At 48.9% G+C, this 6,426-nt stretch overlaps 1 long non-coding RNA gene across 1 annotated transcript; it reads left to right on the top strand.

Moving 5' to 3' along the window:
- Positions 1–644: 644 nt before the first annotated feature.
- LOC123061331 (uncharacterized) lies at positions 645–4,039 on the top strand. Its single transcript, XR_006428909.1, has 2 exons — positions 645–957; positions 3,740–4,039. It is a non-coding gene; the product is annotated as an uncharacterized lncRNA (long non-coding RNA).
- Positions 4,040–6,426: the final 2,387 nt, after the last annotated feature.

The raw sequence follows: 6,426 nt of genomic DNA on the forward strand, positions 1-6,426 counted from the left end.
GTGTCAGCGTCTCTCTAGAGTTGTGCAACATGAGCGTTTTCCGTGGATTCCACATTTTGTGCTCATCCTTGGTGTAACACCCCGAGAATAATGCTACAGTGATCTCCCCTTTAATGGTGCCATGTCATCATGTTTTTTAGACTAAATCGCCACTTGATGAAAATCAAAACCCAATTCCATTTGAAATACAAGTCGAACATTTACTTCTTCTGTCATACAAACAAAAATGTTTGTGATGTTGCAAATAATCCCCAGATATTTATCATGTTGAAACCAACTTGGTTTGACTCAAATTCCTAGGAAATTAATAAGTGGTCCAAAGCTTTTAAATTGGCTTTTTCAAAATAAGCAAATATTTATAATTTTCCAAATGATGTGAAACAATGTGTGTGGTCTCAAAATATTGCAATACTAATTATGTGGCCATCTACACTTTTTATAAAACTGTTTTGCTAACAAATTAATATGCAAAACAGAGTTATAAAAAAATAGGAAGCAGAAAAGAGAGAGGTGCTACTGGGCATTTGGCCCAGCTAGCTACACAAAATACCCAGCCCACCCCCGCTTGTCCATCCGCCGGCGATGGCCGTGCGTGGCGGCCATCCGTCCCCTGCCCCTGCCTACAACCCCCCCCCCTCCCCCGGGCGCCTCCCCGAAACCCTAGCGCCCTCCTCCTCTCGCCCCCATCTCCCTCCCTCGCGCTCGGCCTCGTCGGCCTCCTCCGCCCCACCTCGCCGTCGCCGTCATCATCACGGCCACCGTCGTTTTCGTCGCTCGGCAGCACATCAAGGAGGTCCGGTGTGGCCTGCTTCGTCCGTCCTGAGCACCAAACCGAGTCGAGGCGGCCCATACGCTCTGCATCGTCGTCGTCTCCTCGCCACGACCGCCGTCTTTCGTCATCAAATTCGACGCATCCCGGCCACCCCGCGCTCGCTGACCTCAACCACAAACACCAGGGTGAGCATCCCCTTCGATTCCCCCATGTCTCCGCTTCGATTTGTACCCGTGCACGCCACCCTCCGTCATGGCCGAATCTCGGCGTCCGCGTATGCGCTCATGCTGCTGCTTTGCTGCTGCTACTGCCGCTATGTTGCTTGCTGATGCTACTGCCGCTATGATGCTGTTGCTGTTGTGTCGTTGCTCCTCTGCCCGCGCTAGCTGCTACTGCTCCTTCTACCGCCGCGCACCTGGCCGTCCGTGCCCGCCTACGCCTACACTGCCGCTCTACTGCCACTGCTTGCTGCTTGTACTGCTGCTGGCTGCCCCTTGTGCCGTCGCTGCTGTTTGCCGCTGCCGCCGCCGCCTGCTGCGTCGCTCCTGTTGCTGCCGATACTGTCTGTCGATGCCGCTGCTCGCTGCCGCCGCTGCTACGGCCAGGCATGGCCGAGCTGTGAGTGTAGTGTGTGTGTTCTGCATAGTGTGTGTCCGTGCAGCTGGACATGGCCGTGTGCGCCCGTGTGTGCTGTGAGCAGCGTGGTGTGGTGTGTGTGCAGCGTGGTGTGTGAGTGCGCCGTGCGTACTGTGGCCGGCTGGGCTAGGCCAGGCCCTTGCTTAGATTAGTACTACTAGGTGCGTGCGTTCTGCTAAGTAAGTCTAATACTAGTAGATGACATGTAAGCCCCTTTAAATAAGTTAGGTTTATTTATTTGTTTAGATAAATAGTCTATGACATGTGAGCCACAACTGCCCTTTGACTAGTCAAAATTGACTTAGTCAATTCGGTTTAAGCTAAATATAATAATTCCAAAAATTCAAATAAACTTTGAAAAATCATATAAAATAATTCGTATTTTGGATGAAAAAATAGTATACATGAAAGTTGCTCAGAACAACGAGACGAATCCAAATACGTGGTCCGTTCGCCCGCCACATGTCCCAAGCATAGCGAACATGAAACATTTCCCCTCCGGTCATCTATTTGACGCAGGTCCGGAACCGGGAAAACTTTTCCGGATGTTATCCCCCTTCGCCGGTATCATGTAGCACCACGTTAGAACACGTCTAGCTATGTCTGTTTTCCTGTTATGCACTTACTTGCTATGTATTTATTGTTTCTCCTCCTCTTCTCTTCGATTGACCCCGTGGGCGGCTGCCCATGCCGCTGTGATCGACTACGTCACCGACGACCTCCCTCCTTGCCAGAGCAACCAGGCAAGCCCCATCTTTGATCATCCCGATATCGCCCATTCCATTCTCTCATGATTGCATTAGATTTTACTACTGTAATTGATTGCTCCTATTCTGATGCATAGCCTGCATTTGTAACCTGCTTATTGTTACCTACCTGCTTATCCTAAACTGCTTAGTATAGGTTGGTTAGTGATACATCAGTGACCCCCATCATGTCTTTGTTGCCCCTGCTTCATCTTTGAAGACCCGATCAACGGGATCGAAGACCAGGCCCCGACACTGCACATCACTTTCCCCTTAGTTGCTCGACACTACTGGGTTACTATCGAGTATTGAGGGTGAGACCTCTACATCACCTCTGATGTTAACCCTGTAGTGTAGCTATTCGGTCGTGGTCATCGAGGGTGATTCCGCCTTAACCACTTCCGATATGACTCTGTCGTGCAACCCCTCAAGTGTGAACCTCGGGGGTGATTCCTCTTACGTTCACCTTGATGATTACCTCGAATGGAATTCACCGAGGGTGACTCCTCGGGTTTTCCCCTTGATGTTTGGACACATGGATACTTGGACTTTACCACTGTTACTTGGAAAGGCGGGTCGACCCTGAGGGGTTCCCGCGAGTGATGCGGAGACGGGTTGACCTGGAGGGTGCCCGCGAGATAATTACGAGGTGTGGCCGGGCATTCCTAGCCCTTGCCGCAAGTCCTCGAGACGGGGCAACGGGGTCACATCTTTCGTGAGTCTCTGCTTGTTACCGCGCGTTCCTAATCCACTACGATTTGAATATTTGATCCGAGGGGCCTCTGGCCTGATAGCACTAACCATCACGTGGGCATAGTATGGGCGTTCTATGTCGTATACATCAGCTGAAGCTTAATAGACGTCAGCGACTGAGCGGCGTGCGCCGGGTTGGACTGCGTAAGCACCTGCCTTGTTGAAGGAGGTAGCTAGGTCTGCTCACCGGCCGCCCACGCAACGTGCAGGAGTCCCTGGGGAGATGGCCCATGACCCCTGGGGGCATAGGTTTAGTCCGGCGTGCTGACCTCTCTATTAAGCCTAGGTCGGGTTGCGGCATATTGTTTGGCCGAGGCCGGGCATGACCCAGGAAAGTGTGTCCGGCCGGAGTTAATCGAGCGTGGTGGGTAAGTTGGTGCACCCCTGCAGGGAAGAAAACATCTATCGATAGCCTATCCTACGGTAACGGACACTTAGAGTTGTATCCCGATCGGTACAACTATAACTGGATACTTGTGATGAGAATTGGATTATGATGAGAACTAGATAGTATGGCTCTGGGATTGCTTTCTGGCAGGGAGTCGAGAAAGGATCTCTGGCCGAGGTTGATAACACTTCTACTACTTTATGCTACTCTACTCCCTCCAGTTGCTGCAAGATGGTGGTTTCCAGAAGATGCTAGTCTTTGATAGGCTAGGCTTTCCCCTTCTTTTCTGGCATTCTGCAGTCCAATCCACAGATACAACCCTTTCCATTGATACCGATGCATATGGAGTGTAGATCCTTGCTTGCAAGTACTTTGGATGAGTACTCACGGTTGCTTTGCTCCCCCTTTTCCCCCTTTCTTCTTCTTTCCGGTTGATGCAACCAGATGTCGGAGTCCAGGAGCCAGATGCCACCTTTGACGACTGCTACTACCCCGACGGTGCCTACTACTACGTGAAGACCGCCGACGAACAGGAGTAGTTAGGAGACTCCCAGGCAGGATGCCTTGCCTTTTCGATCGATGTTGCTTTTGTGCTAGCCTTCTTAAGGCAAACTTGTCTAACTCATGTCTGTGCTCAGATATTGTTGCTTCCGCTGACTCTTGTGTTTTTGAGCTTATGTATTCGAGCCCTCGAGGCCCCTGGCTTGTAATATAAAGCTTGTATTATTTTAATTTATGTCTAGAGTTGTGTTGTGATATCTCCTCGTGAATCCTTGATCTTGATTGTACACATTTGCGTGTATAATTAGTGTACGATTGAATCGAGGGCGTCACACTTGGTTACACGACCCCATTTATCTATCCGTGTGTGCGTTTCCGTGTGCCATTCATTGCTATTGGTCTACTTGTTTTACTTGCGAATTTTTGAATCTCTTTCAACATTATTGACTCTTGCTAACATTTTGCATCAAATTTTTGTGTCATTATCCTCGCCAAGCTTCACTATAAGCCTTATTTGTGTAGGTGTGAGAAATCGACAAGATCGGTACCAATTGTGCTATTTTCTTGTTACATCATTGAGTGATCAATGATCCATTTTCAATATCGGTCAAGGTACATTTGGTATAGTTCTTCTCTTTCTTCCACTCATATTTGCTCGAGTCTTGTGATGAATAGGCAAGGCATTTCATCTCCGGTCTTCCACAACAACGACGGCGCGAACAACTACATCATCAAAGCGTCCATCTTTGATCTACAACGACAAATGCAAGGTGCACAATCAAGATTGCGAGAGCACATTGACAACCTCGCCATCAACATGCGACACTTCGATCTACGTACAAGAGACTACCTCGACAACAAGCTTTCCGCACAAAAGGAGGAGGAAGATGGAAGGATGGAGGAGATTCGAACCTTGTTGATCAACCATTCTTCCGCTTCATCATCCTCAAGGCGATGGCTAGAAAGTCGATCATCTTCAGAGCGCCCATGCGATGCAAGCTCAAATCGTCCACGTCCACATCTCCATGGTAACCATCATCACATTCATGATCCACATCGTCATGAAGGGAAAGTCACCTCCAAGCAACATGTGCACGACGACGATGAACGACATCTACTACGAGCTCAAGTACGACAACGACACCATCAACATGAAGATGCTCGAGATGCGCCTACCTACAAGTCCCAACAAGCTCTACATCAAGCTACGATCAAACTTCATGAGTACAAGAGAAGACCGCAAGACAAGCACCACCAAGAGGACGCTACGGCTACTACCACCACCACTTCGGCATCTTCGCCAAGTGCTATCAAGGCATCTTTGCCTTTGGACGTACGACATCTTTGCCTACTTCCCATGAGTTTGCCTACATTGACATCTTCAACAACAAGGCGACCACCTCAAGCGAGGGTGACACTTCCATCTTCGGAAGCCCCTCAAGGAAGATGGCCGAGCATGGGAATTTCCCTTCGGTCATGGAGACGAGCTACGAGGTGCCACATCATATGGGCCTCCAACAACAAGACGACGACAAGACGGTTGAGCAAGGGCCATCCCCTTCGACCATGGCGGCGAGTATGAACCACTTCAACAACATGAAGACGATGCCCATATTGGACTCATACTCCGAGTCAAGCTACCCGAGCGCACATGAGACCTTCTCTTTGATCTCGGAGGAGAGTGATGTTTTGCCACATCCTACGACATTCATCGTTAGAGGCGTTATGGATGAGGAGGTTGAGGATGGGACTATCCCTTCAACCAAGGCGGCGATATGAGTTGAGCATGGAGACATTTGCACCAACATCTCTCCGACACCCACATATGACAAGATGCCCTAATTCCCATGTGAGGAGAGCCTCCCCACCATGAGTGATATGAGTGACTCCCCCATATGTGACATTGAGTGCATTTCCTATGAGAGGATGAATGTGACCACCACTAGCCCCACACTTGAGAGCATACTACACATCCTATGTGAGGATGAGAGCCATTTGAATGACTCCACCAACCATACGAGTGAGAGCATTCAAGAGGGAGTGAGTGATCCACAACACTTAGTGAGTGAGGTAGTTGATAGGGCATGTGAGGCCACTATGATTTCTAACGACTTACCCTCTACTTTGAGTGTGTTTTCTTCTTTGGTGCTAGGTCTCCTACATGATGACATGCCTATCTTCGATGAGTCCATACCTTCAATGGAGACGATGATGGCCATGGTGGACGATGATGCACCCCCACATGGTTCCATCAAGATGAAGAGGAACACGACTTGGTCTTCGACACCTCACCTAAAACACATGAGCGATGCTCCAAAGGTAACATAGGTGATGGTGCTTCTCTTATCCCACTAGTGGACTATCTCACCAATGATTGCTTGCATGATGATGATCACCCCATGGATTCATCACATACTATGTCTTGTTTCAATATGCCACCCATTTATGATGAATATGATGATGAGCATGTTGAATTGCCTACTTGTGATGTTATGCTCCATAGGATATCATGTGAAAATTCTATTGGTCACGTCATGTTTGATAATCCTTTAAACTTGTCATATGCTATGAGTGAGATCTCTCATATTGCATCATTTCAATCTCAACATAGTAACTATGCATGCCCCATT

Source organism: Triticum aestivum, chromosome 3A (genome assembly GCF_018294505.1).
Source record: "Triticum aestivum cultivar Chinese Spring chromosome 3A, IWGSC CS RefSeq v2.1, whole genome shotgun sequence".
NCBI lineage: Eukaryota > Viridiplantae > Streptophyta > Magnoliopsida > Poales > Poaceae > Triticum > Triticum aestivum.